Here is a 23,808-nt window from a genome sequence, read left to right as displayed (position 1 = left end):
TGTCCCACAGTTTCTGTAAACTGTGTGTGCCTTCATATGCCCTGTTTGTGAGCAGCACTCTCCACTCACCTGATGAAGGGGCAACGTTCTGAAAGCTTGTGGGTTTTATACCAAACAAACCTGTTGGACTTTAACCTGGTGTTGTGAGACTTCTTACTGTGTTGTCCCACACCACCAGCAAGCCAATTCAAAGCATTCCATCACTCAGGAGTCAATGAAACAGCAACAGCCTGAAAGATGTGTTCCGGTACCCAGCTTTTTGACTTGAATTGCTGATGACCTCCAACTCCTCCCTTTCCTCATTTCCCTCTGCCACACAGCCTCTGTATTTTAACTTCCTGTTAGTACAACTTCCAGGTCCAAACAGTCCTTTCATAACCAATCACAGACACCCGCAAACATTCTCATGTAACTACACATTTTTCTTACCCTTACTGCTTCTGGGCCGCAGAGGCTGTTGCAGTTAAAGTAAAAGTTGATTTATTCATCACAAGCAAGGCTTGCATTAACATTGTAATGACGTTACTGTGAAATTCCCCTTGTCATCGCATTCTGGCACCTGTTCGGGTCAATGCGCCTAACCACAACATCTTTGGACTGCGGGAGGAAACAGGAGCACCCAGAGGAAACTCACGCAGATACAGGGAGAATGTGCAAACTCCACACAGACAGTGACCCAAGCCAGGAATCAAACCCAGGTCTCTGGCACTACAAGGCAGCAGTGCTAACCACTGTGCCACCATGCTGCCGATATCAACTCACTGCATAAAGAAGTTCTCCTTATGTCGCCTTTGGTTCTTTTGCCAATAATTAAGATTTGGTTCCTCTCATTCTCAACATTGCTACCACTGGAAAGAGCTTTACTCTTTCTCTAGACTCCTCCATGATTTTGAAAACCTCTATTAAGTCTCTACTTTCAATCTTCTCTTCCGTAATGAGGACAATCCTAAGTTCTCCAATCTACCCATATATCAGAAGGCCCTGGAACCATTTTTGTAAACGTTTCCTTCACCTCATTAAAGCCTCCACATCCTCCCTAAAGTTCAGTGCCCAGAACAGGGCACACGGATCCAGTTGATGCTGAACTAGTATTTTATACCGATACATCATAACTTCCCTGTTTTGTACTCCTTGGGGGTGAATTTTCCCATTCCACCTGCCATGGGAATCAAAGCCAGCAAAGGGTGAACCATGGATAGATCCATTGACCTTGGGTGGGATTTTTCGGTTTTGGGGCGAGCACGGCCAGAATATCCCACCCAAGGCCTCTATTTATAACGCCCAGGATTCTCTGTCCTCTTTAATCATTTCCTCAAAGGTGTGTGCACTTACACCCCAAGGTCATCCTGTTCCTACACTCCCTTTGGAATTATACCCTCCAGTTTATATTGATTAGCAAAGATTCATACTTAAAAGAGAGTTTTGAATAGATACAACATGGTATGTCCTATAGTCTAAAAACAATCTTAATCATAGGCCTGAATTTTACATTTTACCTGAACCCAACTTGGGCAGTGCACCCCCCTGAGAAACCTAAAATTCTGACCTTGGTCTCAACTCTTCAACTTCTCACATGCTGAGGGCATGTTTCCTATTTAGGAAACATTATAGGAAGGATGTGGAGGCTTTGGAGAGGGTGCAGAGGAGGTTTACCAGGATGTTGCCTGGTATGGAGGAGAGGTTCTATGAGGAGAGACTGAGGGATTTGGGGTTGTTTTCGCTAGAAAGAAGGCGGCTAAGAGGGGATCTTATTGAAACATATAAGATGATTAGAGGTTTAGATAGGGTGGATAGTGATAGCCTTTTTCCTCAGACGGAGAAAGCTAGCACGAGGGTGCATGGCTTTAAGTTAAGGGGTGGTAGTTATAGGACGGATGTCAGGGGTAGGTTCTTTACCCAGAGGGTGGTGAGGGATTGGAATGCCCTGCCTGCTGCAGTTGTAAATGCGCCTAGTTTGGGGGCGTTTAAGAGATCCGTGGATAGGTTTATGGATGAAAAGGGATTGGTTTAGGTTAGAGGGTCATTGTTTTTTAACTGGTTGGCGCAACATCGTGGGCTGAAGGGCCTGTTCTGCGCTGTAATGTTCTATGTTCTATGTTCTATTTGTCATTCCTGTAGAACAAGTATTTTGCAGGGTACCAGAGACGGTAAGAGTTAATGTGATTTTGTGCACTGAATATTACTTTGCCCCATTTATGTGATGTGTACATCTGTGTGGAGCCAATGCTAAACATTTTTAATGATATTCATGGCAAATGTCCATTCCTCATCAAAAGCAAGGTACCTGGCCCACAGTGAGCTGCAATTTGCTAATCTACCTTTGCCACAGGATAGATGTGTTACCAGGAGACAAAGACAATTATTTCACATTTTCCCCAGTACTTGAATACTTCTAACAACAAGTAGGAGTTAATCTTAGTACCGTCTGTTGAATAATTAGTTTATTTATGTATTAGTCGCAAGTAGGCCTACATTAACACTGAAATGAATTTACAGTGAAAATCCCCTGTTCGCCACAATCCGGTGCCTGTTTGGGCACACTGGGGGAGAATTTAGAACATAGAACATGGAAAAACTATAGCACAAACAGGCCCTTCGGCCCACAATTTGCGCCAAACATATCTCTACCTACTAGGCTTACCTATAACCCTCAATTCTACTAAATCCCATGTGCTCATCCAAAAGTCTCTTAAAAGACCCTGTCGAATTCACCTCCACCACCACCGACGGCAGCCGATTCCACTCACTCACCACCCTCTGAGTGAAAAACTTACCCCTGACATCTCCTCTGTACCTATTCCCCAGCACCTTAAACCTGTGTCCTCTTGTGGCAGCATGGCCAATTCACCTAACCAGCACTTCTTTGGACTGCAGGAGGAAATCAGAGCACCCAGAGGAAACCCAGGCAAATTCCCAAACCCAAACCAGATATCGAATGCAGGTCCCTGGTGTTGTGAGGCAGCAATGCTCACCACTGTGCCACTGTGCCACCCCAAATAACTAATATTTGTGAGTACAATTAAGTTAGGAAGATTCTTTTCTTTTATTCATTCATGAGACATGGGTGCTGCTGGCTGGTCAGCATTTATTGCCCATCCCTAGTTGCCCTTGTGAAGGTGGTGATGAGCTGCCTTCTTGAATCGCTGTAGTCCAAGTGCTGTGGGTTTACCCACAATGCCATTAGGGAGAGAATTCCAGGATTTTGACCCAGCGACTGCGATGGATCGGCGATATATTTCCAAGTCAGGATGGTGAGCAGCTTGAAAGGGAACTTGCAAGTGGTGTTGTTTCCATGTATCTGCTGCCCTTGTCCTGCTTGGAAGTGGTTGTGGGTTTGGAAGGTGCAGTCTAAGGATATTTGATGAATTGCTGCAGTGCATCTTGTAGATAGTACACATTGCTGCTACTGAGTGTCATTGGTGGACGGAATGAAGGTTTGTTCTTTCCAAGATGATAAGAAATATGAGAAGGAAAATAGCACTTGGTATATTGAGTTTGTTCTGCCATTCAACAAGATCTTAGCCAATTATCCATCTCAATCCCATCTCTCCGCAACATTCCTAAATCCTTTAATTTCCTTAGTGTCCAACCATCTGTCATCCTCTATCTTGGAAATGTTCACTGACTGAGGATGCCCTGTCTTCTGAGGCAGAGAATTCCGAAGATTCCCAACCCTTAGAGGAAAAAATGGTCAAAACTTTGGGTTGGATTTTCCAACCTGTTCAGCAGCTGGAATTCTCCAGTCCTGCTGCAGTGAATGGAAATTTGGCTGTGTGCCAAATTCTCTATCCTCATTGGCAGCAGAGGCAGAGCGTGAACAGCCAAAGGATTCTGGTCTTCAATCCCCAGTTTTCAACTCCCAGACTGGGGAATCTTATATGTTTCAAAGCGATTCTTCTAAATTCCAGAGACTAGATTGCCAATCCATGCCATCTCTCTTTTCCTACTTTCTCTTACCTGCATCCATTCGATATTCCAAAATGTACCAAATTCAGAATTCATTGTCAAACCTCATTGGATTGTTGATTCTAAAGCCAACTAACTGGGCAAAATATCACTTATACTGTATTTGATGGTCTGTCAGCACAACTCTCTATTCTCAGGTAAATTTTCCCAACCAGGATTTATTCAAAAATGAAGAAAATTAGATGAAATTTTCTTCGAAAAATAAAACTGCAGGGAACACGACTAAGGTCCCAAAAATGGTCCAAAGAACAAAGAAAATCACAGCACAGGAACAGGCTCTTTGCCCGACTGAACTAAAGCCTCCCTAACCTTCCAGGGACCATATCCCTCTATTCCAATCCTATTCATGTATTTGTCAAGACGGTCCTCAAAAGTCACTATCATATCTAAATATTGCCCAGTCTCAGAAGGGTTATGAAATGCATCTTGAACAATTCTGAACTTGCTGTCAAGAAAAACCCTCCCACGAAGGTCAGACTTAATGGTTAATCACTTTTTTATCCTCGACACAAGAGCAAGGATGAAGTGGAAACTGTCATTGCCGGCGATGCAGCGATCGGGGGGGAAAAGAATGGTGCCTTTGTCCTGATTAAATGAATTCAATTCTGAAAAGGCGCTCGGAAACGTACGCGGTTAATGATAAAATCCATAAGTGAATTTCATTTTTCATAAAAATATGATTGTTTAGCACTTCATAGCTAGGCAAAAGTGGATCAGTGTTGCGTGTGTCATCAAATTTGCCCAGAGGTCAAACTGACCCCTGTAATAATATTCAGTCTGAAGCACAGCTTGATCAATCTTCTCTCAACACCTCCGCTCTGCCAATTAATTTCTCACTAGGTGCTGGCTTGACTGCTTCTATCAATTTTTTTTTTGCACTGCAGCAGAATTTTATATAAATAACCTTAACCAGCATGAGATGTCCACTATTGGAATTAAAGAAATGCCACCCAGGGACTGCTGTCATCCCCAGTGTGACAGTGGGAACAATAAAATCAACAGGAATATGGTGAGTGGTGACATTGTCTTGATTTGTTATGCCAGCCCCGCAGCTTTGCAAGAAATGATTCCACTTGGCAGCTAAATTTTTCACCGTGTCCCATCCCCCCATTTCAATTAAGTGATAAAAGAGGTTCTTTTGTGCTCAGACTTTTAATTGCCAAAGACGCACATGGACTCTAAATTTAATTCTGAGCTCTTGAATTTCCTTGATATTAATTGGTCTATCATTGGCAGCCATGCCATCAGTTGCTTATGGCCAAATCTCTGGAATTTCCTCTCTCTCACCCTTCCTCTCTTTCACTACCTCTCAGCATCATTCTCTCTCTATGTATATATCCTCTATTCAATATTTTATGTGACAGAGAAAATGTGGCCACTGCACTGCTTCCATATTCGTATTCAAAGCTGCTATGCCATCAAACTTAGTCCCTGCATATACCGTAGAGTCCCAACAGTGTGGAAAGAAGCCATTTGGCCCATCCTGTCTTCTGCATCAACTCACCTAATGAGCATCATTACTTGGTGCCATTCTGCTCCCTTTTCCGCAGTCTGAAAGACATGCTGGTCAGGTGTATTTGTTGATGCTGAAAAGATATTTGGACACAATGTTCACGACTGATCAATCCTTTATCGCCTTCTTATCGAGGAGAGAACTGGAGAATTCCTGAAGCTTCTTCAATCTGCTCTGTTCAGTTGTGTATAGTCAGCTTTTTTATAGGGCATTTCTTAAAACGTCTAGTAAAGATAATTGTCTCTAGTCATGCACAATGGTAAATTATTTACACATGTTCTAAAGAGAAAGGCCTGAGACAATAACTGTTTAATCGTGTCTCATTGGTTATGTCATCATCTTTAGTTGTAGATGGATGGAATGTCCATTCCATCCATCTACAACTAGGGGGCACAGCCTCAGGATAAAGGGGGGGCGGTTTAGAACGGAGTTGAGGAGGAACTTCTTCACTCAGAGGGTGGTGAATCTCTGGAATTCTCTGCCCGTTGAAGTGGTGGAGGCTACCTCGCTAAATATTTTTAAGACGCGAGTTGATGGGTTTTTGATAAGAGAGGGGATTAAGGGTTATGGGGAGAGGGCGGGAATGTGGAACTGAGCCACGACAGATCAGCCATGATCTTATTGAATGGCGGGGCAGGCTCGAAGGGCTAGATGGCCTACTCCTGCTCCTATTTCTTATGTTCTTATGTTCTTATTCAGACAATGGTCGCTTCATCATATCATTATTACAGTTTCAGTGTTGTTAGCAAGGACATTCAGTTGTGTCCTGTTGATAGATATGGTAAAACATCCACCTTTGTCTGTGGTGTCTATTTCATGTATATGCATAGACAGGCAGTCTATAGTCAGGGTGCCATTGCTGATATATTAATTTTCCTGGTCCCCTGGCCAACCCTGTGCTAAGCTTAGTTTCCTCTCCCACACATTGTCCCTGCTAAATTCTCCCTCAGTGTACCCAAAGAGGCATCGAACGTGGCGACTGGGGGATTTTCACTGTAACTTCATTGCAGCGTTTATGCAAGCCTACTTGTGACACTAATAAATAAGCTCTAAACATTAAAATATGCCCCTGCGCATTTCTTCTATTCAAATAATTGTCTCATGCCCTCCTGAATACTTCAATTGAACCTGTCTCCAACACACTTCCAGACAGTGCACTCCAGATCCCCATTACTCGTTGTGTGAAAAATCATATTTGGAAAAGGGAAAGGAAACAGATTGTTTTGGCAATGGAGAGGTTTTGTAGTCTGAAGCTCATCTTAGATTCAGGTAGAATGCTGACGGTGTGAATAATCTCATTCAACCTCAGGCAATGAATAAAGAAGAATGAAGTTAATGGCTTGGAAACACAGCCTGCTGCAGCAACCACCGGCAATGGCCAGAATTTCCGGATGTTCAGGCTGGCGGGATCTTCTCATCCCGCCGAAGGCACGCCCCGCCACAGGTTTCCTGGCAGCGAGGGATGGAGTCAATGGGAAATCCCATTAATAATCGTGGGACCAGAAGATCCTGTCACTGGCTAAGAACATGCTGCCTCCTGCCACGAGAAACACACCACCAGGAACCCAGAGAATCCTGTTCAATGGCTTTCAACTTTCCAGCATTTAGTTGGAGGAAAGTTATATGCTTCTTTAAGTGTCAAAGTTTTTCAGTATTAATTTACGCTATCTTTAGATGTTCATAATTTTAAGTCCGCCAACTAATGTGGATTGGCCATTCTAAATCGCCACTCAGTGTCACAGGATATGTGGGTTTGGGGGATTAGTGGGATAAAGAAACTATAAATGATTGTGAATGTAGCCTAGTCCATCATGCAAACCAGCCTCCCACCCATCTACTTTGTCTACACTTCCTGCTGCCTCAGAAAAGCAGCCAGCATAATCAAGGATCCAACGCACCCGAGACATTCTCTCTTCCACCCTCTTCCTTCAAGGAAAAGATACAAATCGCTGAGAGGATGTACCAACCGACTCAAGAACAGTTTCTTCCCTGCTGCCGTCAGAGTTTTGAATGGAACTACCATATATAAAGATGATCTTTCTCAGGACCCTAAATATGATTACAGCACCATATTCTGCAACGTCTCCTTCCCTCCTTCCCTATGTGTGCTGTGAACGATATATTTTGTCTGTATAGCACGCAAGAAACAATACTTTTCACTGTATCCTAATACATATGACAATAATAAGAAATGAAATTAAATACATGGGGTGACGGGTATGGACCTGGATGGGATGCGCTGTGGGAGAGTCGGTACAGACTCAATGGGCTGAAAGCTCTCCCCTGCACTGTAGAGATTCTACACAAGCAGTTATGTCCTATTACTTACTGGGAGCTCTATTATTCTACTGCATGTGACGTATATAAATGGGGAATAATTCATAACTCCCCCCAAAGAAAATAAAGTGATTGTAGCGTAGTATCTGCCACAGATCCATCGTTGTACTTCAGGCCAAATGTAATAATAAATGATTATGCTCAATGTTAGAGGTTATTAATCTTCTCAATGCTTCTGGTGAAATGGGCAACTTTTCATTAAATGTTTGCCACTCTCCAAGTCCACAAAGCCATTTTCATTAAACTTTACCTCCCTCTCTTTCAGGCAACGCTTATTGATTTTTTTTTAGCAGAAACCTTGAACTCTCAAGGGCCTGTTTTTGAAAACCTTGTCGACTCCCCAAGGCAATTTCAGGACCTTGATTCCTTTTTCTAAAATTAAATTTCTTCCGTGGTCCTCTTTACCGTAATTTTGTTCACTAGCGATTTGATTAAACCTTTGCTACAATATGTAACTGCTGGACTATACGGACAGGCAAAATTAAGAGTTGCAAACACCTCTTGGTTATTTATGACATGCCAATAATGCTTCAGCAGGCAGTGTCATTCCAGGTAAGAGAGTAGTCAAATCCAACACTTTATAAGAGAAGGATTGCACTCATAACATCTCAACTTCAGATAAGTTGAGTCTTAAGCCATAGTCACTGTGAATTTCAATTCTTAAATGCAGAATTTGTGTTTTTTAGCTGTTGCTTGGATTATTTTGCTCCATACAATCCCATTCTTTTTGTAAAACCTTCTGCCACAGTACAGATGAGTATAACTGGATAATTTGGAAATTTTGAATAAATTTCACTCCAAAATGTGACGCGCTATTCGTTGAAATTTTCAATTTTCAAGGGCAATCCTGTCAAATTATTTTTTGCATTTTGCACTGGACTAGTGGCGTATTCTTACTGATGGGGTTGCCAAAGTTTCTTATCTTGCATTCATCAGGACAAAGGCAAGAATGCCAAATTTCAAATGATCACACAAATTTAAGACGCAGGTTGATGGGTTTTTCATAAGAGAGGGGATTAAGGGTTATGGGGAGAGGGCGGGAATGTGGAACTAAGCCACGACAGATCAGCCATGATCTTATTGAATGGCGGGGCAGGCTCGAAGGGCTGGATGGCCTACTCCTGCTCCTATTTATGTTCTTATGTAATGTTAAATTTACATTGCAGGAGAAAAGGGAGCCAATTGGGAAATCAACTCTGATTGGCCCAGGCATTGCCTTGGAGAAAGCAAAAAGGGACTAACTTCCGGCCAAAATCCCGGGTTAAGTTGATTATGTGTCGCACATGTGCGTGGGACATCCTGAAAGTCCTGGCGCATGCACATGTGTGCTGAAAGAGCCCCAATTTTGAACCTCCGATCAAGGTTCTGAAAGAGGTCGCTACTGTAACGTTAAACTGCAATGTTACCGAAACCGTGCTGTTGTTAGGTGAGTTTTGCCCTTATTTATTTGCGCTTTTTGTTTGTTCTAGCTGCAGTAGACATTCTTTGGCAGGGTTTGTTTTTGTACATGTCTTAAAAAGTTGTTTAACATACATTATTATAATATATATTTTACATATGCTTGGCACAGTGGTTCGCACTGCTGCCTCACAGTGCCAGGGACCCAGACTTGATACCCAGTGGGGGTCACTGTCTGTGTGGAGTTTGCACATTCTCCCCATGTCTGCTTGGGTTTCCTTCGGGTGCTCTGGTTTCCTCCCACAATCCAGAGATGTAGAGTTTAGGTGGATTGGCCATGCTAAATTGCCCCTTAGTGTCAAGGGGGACTAGCTAGGGTAAATATGTGGAGTTATGGGAATAGAGCATGGGTGGGATTATGGTCAATACAGACTTGATTGGCTGAATGGCCTCCTTCTGCAATGTAGGATTTTATGCAAAGAACAGAAAGTGAAAGAATGATTTCTTTATAACTTTGTCATGACAACTAATTCCAGTAAAACAGTTAATTCATATATAACAAAGCAATTTATTGTCTGAAATAAAATTGTGTACGTCACTTCTAACAACTGCAAATGAGCCACATTATCAGCTCAACTAATTACCTTAAACCTGCTGTTAATGAGCTATTAGCACACTCAGGATTGTTCTGCAAGTGCTGTCCAATCAAATTTCAGAATTGGCATTTTGCAACATATTTTAAGCAGCTTTTAACTCTATTTTAAGAGTCTCCCTGATGCAACTTTGATCCTTGTGTAACTTGGTTAGTTCAAATGCTTTGGAAGAGTCAGGCTACATGTAAAATCCAAACCCTTCCCTCTCCCCTTTCCCCCTCTCCCTTTTTTCTCCCTTCCCTTCCCCCTTTTGTACATGCCATTTAAACTGGACCAATTGACGGGCAACACGTCAGCTCAGTAACTATCGCTGTCTGCTGTACAGTTACAGGGACCCGGATCGGATCTCCAGCTTGGAACAATGTCTGTGGGAGTTTGCACATTCTCCCCGTGCTTGCATGGGTTTTCTCCGGGTGCTCCGGTTTCCTCCCACATCCCAAAAACGTGCTTTTTAGGCTGATCGGCATCAATAAGTTGTCCCTTAATTGGATCTCCCTTAATCTGGTGTACATACAATTCCCTAAATTTCCACCCTTTTTATCCTGGAGTTCCACTGGAGGTGGATGGGAGTGTCGACGAGCGATGAGGGACTTGAGTGGGGCACTCACTGAGTGTGTTAAAATGGGCGGTGCGGGCTTGTAGGACCAAAGGGCCTGTTTCCTGTGCTGTTCTTTGTTCTTTGTTCTTTTCCTCCTCCCCTCTCCCTCCTCCCCCCATCCTTTCCCCTCCCCTACTCTCCCTCTCCCTTCCTCTCCCACTCTTTTCACCCTTCGCCTCCTTACCGTTTCTCATAACCCTCCCTCACCTCCGAGTTGAAAGACAACAGATTTGTTGCGTTAATGTACAGATATTTTATTGATTGTTGTTAGACAAGTACATAATTTGTGAGAAACTTGAAAAGAAGAGGCAATTAAACATGTTACTGCAGCTGCTAAAGTAAAATATTTAGTTAGCTGTGAACATGTTTTCAAAGTTTTGTTATTAATAGCATTATTTTTGTGAAATATTTATGCTCCATTAAACTACAAAAATCTAACGCTTTATTGAAGCAAAACTAACACGTAAATATGAAGTTATACAAATGCTTTTTTGAAACATACAGAGCAGTTAAATATGAGATTTATAAATGAAGTAAATAAGACAGAAGAATATTAATGATAAACAGATCTAGATTTTCCAAGGCTCAAAAAGTAAACTCCCCTTTGCTCAATCTCATGCAAGTATCCAAATCATCATTCAAGAAATTCTGACCTCACATTTTCCTGTCAAATTTTCAGTTTCCATCATCTAAATTAAAACACACAAAACTTATATAACTTTTATAATAAGAGACTCAGGTTGAGAATATTCTCGGGTGGCACAGTGACCCAAGCCAGGAATTGAACCCAGGTCCCTGACACTTTGAGGCATCGTTAGGATTTACTTATGTCGCACTGAGGCCTGGGGAGATGTTTGTGCAGAAAGTCAAAGTCTGCTGCGCCCATCGAGAGTTCCAGCAGAATTTCTCACGAGTGGTAAGCATGAGAAAGTTTCTTCTATTTCTGGCTGCTCCCATACACTTAAGCCGGCGATCAAAGGTCACAGGCCCTTATGTTTTTTCTTGACGAGCACGAGCTGAAAAGATTGAGCAATATGTCTCTCTCTTTTGTGCAATATTTAAGAAAGAATTTGACTTTGCTGTCAGTTCATGGCCTGGCAATGCTTGAGATGGATACTTAGGAGATGATTTTAACCCAGAAAACCCACAGGATCAGATGGAATGCTAATAATCTACACCCCGCCCAACTGGGTCAATTTTAACTTATTCAATGAATCACTGGGTGAAATTTTGCATTTGGACTTCATTCAATTTTATCATCTATCGAAGACAAGGAGTAATATTGGGCAGGTGAAAAGTCAGCGTTCCACTCAATCCCCTGGGTTTCCTACCTACTGAATTGGGTTAAATTTGCTCCTTTAGAGTCTAACATTGAAGCAATTTCTTTCTTTGCCCCTGCATTATCATCCATCACTTTGACAAGTCTAAAAACAAAATCACTGCACAAGCATTATGTTTTCCCATCTTAATAGAGTAAGTAAACTGTCGTATCAAACAGATTTACTGGGAGTGCACAACTTCTTTGCAAAAATAAGAACAGTTTGATCTGTCTGAAATATGTTATTGAATTTAGCTGCAATCATGACACTCTGCGGATTACTATGCGTGGTGGAACACAGATAGAAAAGTGCAAACTGAAAAATGACACACTTGGTCAGTTTATGGAATGTAAATAGGAATCCATTTCCAAGTCAAACTCTGGATTTCAAAGGTTTTTGCACCAAAGTGCCTGGAGAGAACATACACGGAGATCATTACTGAGGAATCATAGAATTCTAGAGTCATAGAATCCCTACTCTGCAGAAGGAGGTCATTTGGCCCATTCCACCTGCAGCAAAACTCCAACAGAGCATTTTTACCAGGCCCAACCTCCCTGCCCTATCCTAGTAATCTCCCATAATTATCCAGCTAACTTAATATCTTTGGATATTAAGGGGCAATTTAGCATGGTCAATCATAGAACCTCTATGGTGCAGAAGAAGCTCATTCAGCCCATTAAGTCTACACCAACATAGATCATAGAACATAGAACAGTACAGCACACTACAGGCCCTTGATATTGTGTCAAGCTATGTCCGAACCCAAGATCAAGCTATCCCACTCCCTATTACCATGTGCCTACCCAATAACCGCTTGAAAGTTCCTAAAGTGTCCAACTCAATCCCACCTAGGCCCTATCGCTGTAACCTTACATATTTACCCTGCTAATTCCTCTAACCCACGCATCCTGGGGCACTAAGGGGTAATTTAGCATGGCCAATGCACTTAACCTGCACATCTTTGAACTGTGGGAGGAAACAGGAGCACCCAGAGGAAACCCATGCAGACATGGAGAGAACGTGCAAACTCCACACAGACAGTGGCCCAAGTCAGGAATTGAACCCAGGTCCCTGACACCATGACGCAGCAGTGCCAATCACTGTACCACCCTACGCATCTTTGGACTCCACACAGATAGTCACCCAAAGTTAGAATCGAATCAAGATTTGTGGTGCTGTGAGGCACTAAAAGTGAGGAAGAAACTGAAGGTTTCTCAACTTGGAGCACAAAGATTTGACGACGACTTCAAGAAGACAAAAACAATGATGACAGTCAGTCATTTTAGTGATCGAGCACAATTTTTTGCAATGTACTACGGTAATAAGTACAGAAGTAGGACATTGCCTCACACTGTATGATGCTGAAGAGGGCATTTGACCCAAAACATCTTTGTTAGAGCTGCCCACTTTAGTCTCACAACCAAGTTTTCTCCCCAGATCTCTAGAAATGAGTCCTCTACAAGTACATGTCCAACTATCTTTTGGAAGTTACCATGGATTCTAATTTTCAGTCAATAATTTTATTTTCATTATCAGCACTCCCTTTGACATATCTCAGTAAAACTGTTAATTAAATCAATGCACTGTTGGACTTTAGCAGGGTGATATACAACAAAGCTCATTTTACTTGAGCGTGCCAAAGATTTATATGATCAGCTTGGAACATGATCAGTGATAACGTGAACCCCAGCGTGGACAAATTAAGATATCCCTCCATGCTTCAATCACAGGCAGGGCAGAACACACATTGGTATCTCATGTGTGAAGGATAGCACGCATGTAATGAAGTGCACATGATTTTTGCCACCTATTCATTTAGATAACATCGGCTCCAGTACACAATCCTTCCAGCCCCATTCCTTTCCCTGTGTTGGGCTCAGATGGTCCATTATGCTCAATTGCAATGAAATTAAGATGTTCAAATGTTAACATAGGCGTGATAGGTAAGGATCTGGCATAATTACGTCCCCCCTCCCCCCCTCAAAACCAACTAAAATTTTAACCGGAATATACACTTTGGTGATATAGATATCTTTGCTATAATGAGTTTGACTTTGCAGTGTTGTACAACACTGTCAACAGTCAAAGAGTGGATGCACTCTAGATAATTCAACTGTAGTTTCACCATGATTATTTAAGACTATGATGCTGCAGAAAGAAAAGTAATCAGAAAATGCAGAAAAATGAAAACCAGTTAATAGAAAACTTCAAGACCTTGCAGGTGCATGTGTGAGTAAAGCAACAGCTTGCAATTTCCAGTCAATCTAAACAACTGCATTGTCTAAATTTATCACCCAATCATAAGTTTATATCTGAATGCCTTTCATAAATACATCTGGAAAAAAAAAACTTTATTGCCTTTTTTTGTTCAATTCTCTCAAAGTAGAAGATGAGACAACTTCATGCAATCAACTATCTTGTCTGCTTTTCATATTTTTTTTGTGTAGTCCAAGGTCATTTGATGGCTGGATACTGAGAACCTGATGCACCAGGGGGACAGGGTCACTGATCAGCTAGACAGTGGCACTATTGATTGAACTCATATCAGCCGAATCGACTTTGACACGGCAAAGCTGGTTCGCAAATACAATGTTTCATGCAAAAAATAACCTCTATTTGAATGGGCAACAGAAAAGATTTACCGCCACACATTTTGTTTTGCCACGACTGCACTTACTAAAGTATCAAACAATAAGATGGTATGTGACAGCTTTCTGAATTGATTAGGTGGCTGAGTAGAAAGTTGTGCACCACTTTTATTCCTTTCACTCTAAGTCAGGTAAATCCAATAGAAAGTCACAGGTGAGTCACTGACATAACACTTGAATTGATTAAGCGCGCGTTGATTGCTACTGTGAAAGCTCTAAATGACCCTCCAACGCCAGCAGTGAGAAGACTCAACCACATTTACAAAATTACTTAATTGATTGGGATCTAAATCCACTATATGGTCTGGGATATCTACAGCAATTCTAGTCTCAAATGTTACAAGCGCAATCATTCAAAAAAAAATTATAATTGATTAATCCATCACAATCAGCTAGAGTTCATTTAATGGAAAAATAATTGTTGCATGAGGCTGGTCCTGCTGTCAGCAACTGCCTGCTCACATAATATACATTGTCAAATCTTATGTTGAGGATCTTGTCTCATTGAATGAAGTGTGGTTCTGTCTATAATAGGGCAGTCTTGTACAGTTCCCTCTAAGATCTGCCTTCGCTATAAAGTGCTGGTGTTGTTTGCGTCCTTCAGGAATCGGTTTCCCAAAAGAAAATGATATATTGGTGTTGCAAACACGGAACTTTGATAACTTGCTGTTTATTTTCCAGGTGCGTCTGCTACAGTAATAATTGGGTGTCGGGGAATGCATAAAAAGTTAGGCAGCCTTGTTGTCAACAGTTTCAATCTTCATCTCATTCACATAAAGGGTAGCAGAAATCTTAAACTCCCCCCCACTCCTCAACACCCACTCTACCTAAAAAAACACAATGATGAGCTGGGATAATTGAAAATTCCAAAGCTAAAATCAAAACAATTTTTTTCAGCAATTGTGGGTTCTGAAAACCAGGCTGCTATATGATATAAATCAGCCATGATCTAATCAATACTATTAATTGAAGGGCTAAAAAGCCTTCTCCTGCTCCTATGTTCGTAATAACCAAAAAAAGTTACGTTCTGTATAAGTACTGTTAACATAACCAGGAACTAAACCATTAGTACTTCTTGATAGAAGCCAGAGAGTGCTTGTGGAGAATTGTTTTTCAAACTGGAAGCCTGCGACCAGCGGTGTGCCTCAGTGATCTGTGCTGGGCCCACTGTTATTTGTCATTTATATTAATGCTTTGGATGCGAATGTAGGGGGCATGGTTAGTAAGTTTGCAGATGACACCAAGATTGGTGGCATCGTGGACAGTGAAGAAAGTTATCTTCAATTGCAACGGGATATTGATCAATTGGGCTAATGAGCTGATGAATAGCAGAAGGAGTTTAATTTAGATAAATGCGCGATGATACATTTTGGTAGATTGAACCACGGCAGGGCTTACTCAGTTAATGGTAGGGTGTTGGGAAGAGTTACAAAGAGATCTAGGGGTACATGTTCATAGGTCCTTGAAAGTGAAGTCACAGGTGGACAGTGTGGTGAAGAAGGCATTCGGCATGCTTGGTTTCATCGGTCAGAACATTGAATACAGGATTTGGGATGTCTTGTTGAATACAAGACATTTTATACAAGACGTTGGTAAGACCACACTTGGAATACTGTGTGCAATTCTGGTCACCTATTATAGAAGGGATATTATTAAACCAGAAAGAGTGCGGAAAAGATTTATTAGGATGTTACCAGGATTTGATGGATTGTGTTATAAGGAGAGGCTGAACAGACTGGAACTTTTTTCTCTGGAGCGTAAGAGCTGAGGGGTGACCTTATAGAGGTTCATAAAATAATGAGGGACATAGAAAAGATAGATAGTCAATATCTTTTCCCAAAGGTAGGGGAGTCTAAAACTAGAAGACGTAGGTTTAAGGTGAGAGGGGAGGAGATACAAAAGTATCCAGAGGGGCAATTTCTTCACACAGAGGGTGGTGAGTGTCTGGAACAAGCTGCCAGAGGTAATAGTAGAGGCGGGTACAATTTTATCTTTTAAAAAGCGTTTAGATAGTTGCCTGGGTACAATGGGAAAAGAGGGATATGGGCCAAATGTGGGCAGTTGGCATTAGTTTAGGAGTTTTGAAAAAAGGGTAGCATGGACAAATTGGGCCAAAGGGCCTGTTTCCATGCTGTAAACCTCTATGACTCTATGCTTATTTTAATTTACATATGCATATTGGAATAGTTGACTTTGTGATTTGCTAGGAGCCATTCCTAGAATCTCTACAGTGCAGATGGAGGCCATTCGGCCCATCGAGTCTGCACTAATCACATCTCACCCCCCCTCCCCCACTGACCCTATTCCCATAACCTCATATATTTACCCTGTTAATCCCCTGATACTATGGTCAATTTAGCATGACCAATCAACCTAACCTACACATCTTTGGACTGTGGGAGGAAACCGAGCACCTGGAGGAAACCCACGCAGACATGGGGAGAACGTGCAAACTCCACACCAACAGTGACTGGAGACCAGAATTGAATCCGGGTCCCTGGCGCTATAAGACAGCAGTGCTATGCTACCGTACCACCCCAAATTGTGAGAGATTTTTAAAATTCCTCCTAAGGGATTAAAGAAAGCAAAATTTTTCCTTTAGCAGATATAAGGAATGTAAACTTTTTATAGTTGGAGATACTATTAACACCCAATTAGACTTGATTTGAGTATATAAATTGGATTAGTCAGAAGAGATTTCTCCAGAACTCAAAAAATTGCAAGTACTATCTGTTTGAACATGAGGAATTTAATTATTCTCCAATTAAAGATAATTTCTCAGTTAGTTATGTTAATTACCTTTGCTTTGGAGCAATATTTTTCCATTAGAAAATAACTTGTATTTAAAAATATTAGCTTGATTTCAAGAATTTTAAATTGATGTTTCTTGATACTATTAGAGTTAATTATGTGAAACATAATACAAGCTGTCATTTTTATGATTTTGAACAGAGTTAATTATGAAATCTGTTTTTCCTAATAATTACACATTAGCCAAATTCAAGGAATTTAAACCATTTGCACATCACAGTGACACGAGGAAAGATTGACTGTTGCGCTATTTGACACGCTGATGAAATTTGGCATTCCAGCTATGACTCTCAATAACTTTTACAGATGCACCATAGAAAGCTTTCTTTCTGGTTGTATCGCAACTTGGTATGGCTCCTGGTCTGCCCAACACCGCAAGGAACTACAAAAGATTGTGAATGTAGCCCAATCCATCACGCAAACCCATCCATTGACTCTGATTACACTTCCTGCTGCCTTGGCAAAGCAGCCAGCATAATTAAGGACCCCACCCACCCCGACATTGTCTCTTCCATCTTCTTTCTTCGGGAAAGGGTGTGAGGTCATGTACCAACCGACTCAAGAACAGCTTCTTCCCTGCGCCATCAGGGAATGGACCTACCTGGCATTAAGCTGATCTCTCTCTACACCTTAGCTATGACTGTAACACTACATTCCGCACTTTCTCCTATCCTCTATGAACGGTATGTTTTGTCTGTATAGCGCACAACAAACAATACTTTTCACTGCATGTTAATACATGTGAGAATAATCAATCAACTCAAAATCAAATCAAACATGTCTTCTATATTGTGCCAGTTTGCTGGCAAACTTACGTGTATCACAAGACAGATGTGCTAAAACAAGATCAAAGTGTAAAGCTGCCAAATTTCTTTCCAGTCCAGCTATCTAGCTTCCACTGGTTCCCACCGAAGTTGGCATAGTTCTACATGAAAGTGATCAGCTGATAGTATCACACGGGGATGCAGTGGGGTCATGGTATTGTCACTAGACTAGAGTCAAGGTAATGCTCTGGGGACCTGGGATAGAATAATACCATACCAGATGGTGAAATCTGAATTTAGTAAAAATCTGGAATTAGAATCCTACAGGGCAGAAAGAGGCCATTTAGTCTGTCAGGCCTGCACCGACAACAATTCCACCCAATCCCCATACCTGTAACCTCACATATTTACCCTGCTAATCCCCCTGACACCAAGGGGCAGTTTACCACAATCTATCAACCTAATCAGCACATCTTTGGACTGTGGGAGGAAACCGGAGAACCTGGAGGAAACCTATGCAGACATGGGGAGAATGTGTAACCTCCACACTGACAGTGACTCGAGGTCGGAAATCGAACACTGTGAGGCAGCAGTGCTAACCACTGTGCCACTGCGCAAATAAAGAAACAGAAAGTTGCAAGTGTTACTGCAAAACCACTGCCAGCCCCTGACTCTTTAGAGATTCCCTACATCTGAATTAAAGAACTGTATTTGTCAGAACTCACTAATCTTTCCATTTTCAGGCACATTGGAGATTTGACTTCCCTGCAACCCAAAACTGGAGCGCAGTGGTGTGAGCATGTGGTATTCCAATAAAATTACATTAACATGCAAATTTTGAATTAGGGGCAATTTATCATGTTCTTGCTTATAAAGGAATCTGAAAAAAAAACAATTTATTGATTGTGTGGGGAGCTATTTATAGTTGCACTATGTCCGTTTGAAGACAATAATTGAACCCTACACCAATACGGTGAGAAATTGTTTAATGTAAATTGCCTATACAAAGCAGTTTTATGTGCTGAAAGGCATTATTAATTTACAAGCTGAAATGTGTGTTACCTAGAGGTTATCCATATTGACACATTGCAGGCCTGATCTGATCCAATATTTTTCTGTTTGTTGTCCACTGTGTTGTGGGAAATTACCACTTCAGAGTCAGACTAGGGGTGCAACCATAAGTTTTATTTAACAAAGCCTTGTGGAGAAAAGGCACTCACACTCCACAGTACTGGGCAACTACCTTCTCTCAATAATCTAATAGGAGTGGTTTATTTTTATACCTTTCCTACAATGGATAGTCTGGACATTAGCAATTTAACACATCGTTATAGCTGAGTAGGATCAATAGTTTAACACATCATTACAGCCAGGCATGTACAGACATTGGCATTGAACATTGCATTGTTTCATAGAATGGATACATTTCCTCTATCAGTGACTATCAATCAGTTAGCTTTGGTCTATACATACAGTAATTGGTTTTCCTGCATTTATGTATTCCTGTTCCCATTTATGGCTAATCTTCTTACTGCCCTAGGTCCGTCTGTATCTTAAAAGTGCCTCAACCTTTCTACTGGCTTTCTGCAGTATCTGATTCCTGCAAGTTTAACTTTAAATAACTGTCTGTCCTGCATGTTTTTAGTTTCAAGTAGCTATCTGCGCTAAAAGCCGGTGCCTACTTAATGTCTCACTCCCAGGTAACTTTTCTAATGTGCAAGGTAGCCATCTTTGTAATTTTTCCCACTAAAACTGATACAAGGGGCTCTTCAGATAGGGTTTCAGCTAAAAGCTTAGAAACCCCTTTTCAGGACTGTGTTACTCAATACTACAGTTTGGGTGTGTAATCAAGTCTGACCTCATGCTGCTTGACGTTGTTGGTGAGATGGAAGATACAAAGGATTGTGAATGTAGCCCGGCCCATCAAATAAACCAGCCCCCCATCCATTGACTCCATCTCACATCCCGCTGCCTCGGAAAAGCAGCCAGCATAACCAAGGAGCCCGTGCGTGCTGGACATACTCTTTTCCACTTTCTTCCATTGGGAAAAAGATACAAAAGTCTATGATCACGTACCAACCAACTCAAGAACAGTTTGTAAAGTTAAAGTTAATTTATTAGTCAAAAGTAAGGCTTACATTAGCAATGCAATGAAGTTACTGTGAAATTCCCCAGATGTCACAGTCTGGTGCCTGTTTGGGTCAATGTATCGAATGAGTACATCTCTCAGAATGTGAGAGAAAACCGGAGCGCCTGGAGGGAACCCATGCAGACATGGGGAGAATGTGCAAACTCCACAAAGACAGTGACAAAAGTTGGGAACTGAACCCGGGTCCCTGGCACTGTGAAGCAATAGTGCTCACCACTGTGCTGCCTTGCTGCCCATTTCCTCCCTGCTACCATCAGGCTTTTGAAGGGACCTACCTTATATTAAGTTAATCTTGCTCTACACCCTAGCTCTCACTGCAACATTACATTCTGCAGCCTCTCCTTTTCTTCTCCCCTATGTACTCTATGAATAGTATGATTTTTATGTATAGCACAAGAAAGAATACTTTTCATTGCATTCCAATACATGTGACAATAATATATCAAATCAAAGAATGGACAACAGAGAAGCCTTGGAAACTCTTTATGTATCATACATTCAATAGAAAATGGCAAGGACAGACTTTTTGAAGATAATTTCAATACCCATTGAGAGTGAAGATTGTCAGCGACAAGTGTATTGTTTACGTGCAATCGTGATGCAATAGATTCTCTAGTCATTCTGGCAGATGAGTGTTCATCGTCTGCATTGCTGCCATCTCATTTGTGATGTTCAATGTCATCTTGACTTGAAAATCTGATCACAAATACCACATATGAAGTAACTGCTAGAGGGGTGGGTTGAGGCATTGGCTTTGCAGTCTGTCTACTTGTAACTTTCTTCTACTCAAGTTACATTGTTTGACGATAGCAACTTCATAGAATCATAGAATCCGTATAGTGCAGAAGGAGGTTATTTGGCCCATTGAGCCTGCACAGACAACTATCCCACCCAGTCCTTATCCCTGTAACGCCAACCTAGCTCATCCCCCTGACACTTTGCTTTCAAAGCAACTTAACCCACACATCTTTGGACTGTGGGAGGAAACCAGGGCACCCGGAAGAAACCCATGCAGACACGGGGACAATATGTAAACTCCACACAGACAGTTACCTAAGGCTGGGTCCCTGGCGCTATAAGGCAGCAGTGCTAACCACTGTGCCACCATGCCCCCCATAAGAAGAATGGACAATCTGACCATTCACCATCTGACTGACCCAATGAAGCTGAGCTCTATTGAATAAGTACTCAATGCCAGGCATGTGAGGTCTTCCAAGAACTTACGTGTGAGAGAGTTTGTCCCACCATTTAATGTTGCAGATAAATCATAAGCGGTGAGTATGGAACATATGTAAAATATCTGCAATACTGCGGATGCTGGTCTCTGAAACAAGAATAGAGGACGCTGGAAACCTCAGTAGGTCCGACAGCATCTATAGAGAGAGAAAGCACAGCAAGATGTTTTGCGTCTTTGGTACTGATGGGAGGGAGAATGTGCCTGAGTTGTGAGGGATTGCGACAATAAGTAGCAACTTTAAGAACAAAAAACAGATCGCATGACATGGGAGAGGGGGAGGGGAGATGGTTTGTGTTAAAAAAAAATACATGAATGGGATATTTTTAAAAAGGGGTTTAAGATGGAGGAGAAAGGTCACAATCTGAAGTTGCCTGAAGTTAGGGTTGAATCCCAAGGGTTGCAGTGTGTCCAATTGGAAGATGAGATACTGCCCCTCTAGCTTGCACCAGGATACATTGGATCATCGCAGCAGGCCAAGGACAGTCACACTTACATGGCAAGTATCTAGTGTGATGCTTTCTCGTCCATGCCTCCCAGTCATTGAGCGTGTGTAGCATTAAATATTTCAGGTCAAGATGTCCCACACGCTGAAGGCAGAATTGTTTCATGTCAAGGCAAATCATGGATTGAAAGCAGAATAAAGCACCATACTAAAGAACTAAAACAGAAAACTTGTTTCACGCCAATATGAATCTGTTCACTGACTATGCCAATTATCCCATCATTTCTCACAACGACACCATCAATTTAGTCTCAGTTACTGTTGAATTACAAACAGTTTTCAATCATTAACAAAAGGGCGTCCATACTCCATTCAGGCCAGATGTCCGTAGCTCTTGATAAGGAGGCTCCAAACCCAGGCTCCTGGGTTAGTAAGTTCGCTGATGACACGAAGGTCGGTGGTGTTGTGGATGGTCTGGAAGGATGTCAAAAGTTGCAGCAGGACATAAATAGGATGCAGGACTGGGCGGAGAAGTGGCAGATGGACTTCAACGCGGATAAATGTGTAGTCGTCCATTTTGGCAGAACCAACGGGATGAACGAGTACACTATCAAGGGCAGGAGTCTTAGTAGTGTTGAAGAGCAGAAGGATCTCGGGGTCCGGGTCCACAGGACTCTTAAATCAGCCTCGCAGGTGGAGGATGTGGTCAAGAAGGCGTACGGTGTACTGGCCTTCATTAATCAAGGGATTGAGTTTAGGAATCGGGAGGTAATGCTGCAACTTTATAAGACCCTTGTCAGGCGTCATTTGGAGTACTGTGCGCAGTTCTGGTCGCCTCACTATAGGAAGGACGTAGAAGCTATTGAAAGGGTACAGAGGAGATTTACAAGGATGTTGCCTGGACTGGGAGGCATGCCTTATGAAGTTAGGTTGAGGGAGCTGGGACTCTTTTCCCTGGAGAGACGTAGGTTGAGAGGCGACCTGATAGAAGTTTATAAAATGTTGAGAGGAATAGATAGGGTGGATTCTCAGAGGCTATTTCCCCGGGTTGAAATGGTCGCTACAAGAGGACACAGATTTAAGGTGCAGGGAGGCAAGTACAGAAGTGATGTTAGGGGTAAGTTTTTCACTCAGAGGGTGGTGAGTGAATGGAATCGGCTGCCGTCAGTGGTGGTGGAGGCGAACTCGCTGGGGTCTTTTAAAAGACTTCTGGATGAGTATATGGGATTTAATGGGATTGGGGGTTATAGATAGGTCTATAGATTGGTAGGTGTTGATGTGATCGGCGCAACTCGTGGGCCGAAGGGCCTGTTTGTGCTGTAGTGTTCTATGTTCTAATTCTTCATGCTGGGCTGCTTTTGATCTCAGGTAAAAGGAACAATTTTTCAACGAGAGCAAATGTGATTTTTGAGCAAATCAAGGCGGGCTATTGTTAGCACCAAGGAATGAAGAACTGAACATTTCCCCACTTTTAGTAACCATTATAGGCACCAAACATTCCTGCGCTGGGTTTTGTACAGATCAGGTGCAGAGTAAAGGTAATTGTACTCTGCTCTCACAGCATCCAACCATATGAAAGCATCGTACACCACATCACTCTGACATTTTATGGGCAGCACCGTGGCACAGTGGTTAGCACTGCTGCCTCGCAGCGCCAGGGACCCAAGTTTGATTCCCGGCTTGGGTGACTGTGCAGAGTTTGCAGCTCCTGCCCCCGTGCCTGTATGGGTTTCCTCCCACGCTCCAAAGATGTGTGGGTTTGGTTGATTGGCCATATTAAATTGCTCCTTAGTGTCAGGGAGTTAGTAGGGTAAATAAATAAGGTTATGGGGATAGGGCATTGGTTTGTGGTCAGTGCAGACTGGATGAGCCAAATGGCCTCCTTCTGCACTGTAGGAATTCTATGATTTTCATTTCATATATTAGGCTTCCTCCAGGCTTTACTGAGACAGACTGACAAGGTATCACCAATT

Source organism: Carcharhinus amblyrhynchos, chromosome 10, assembly GCF_965287045.1.
Source record: "Carcharhinus amblyrhynchos chromosome 10, sCarAmb.v2.hapA, whole genome shotgun sequence".
NCBI lineage: Eukaryota > Metazoa > Chordata > Chondrichthyes > Carcharhiniformes > Carcharhinidae > Carcharhinus > Carcharhinus amblyrhynchos.
Note: the sequence above shows the minus strand (reverse complement) of the source record.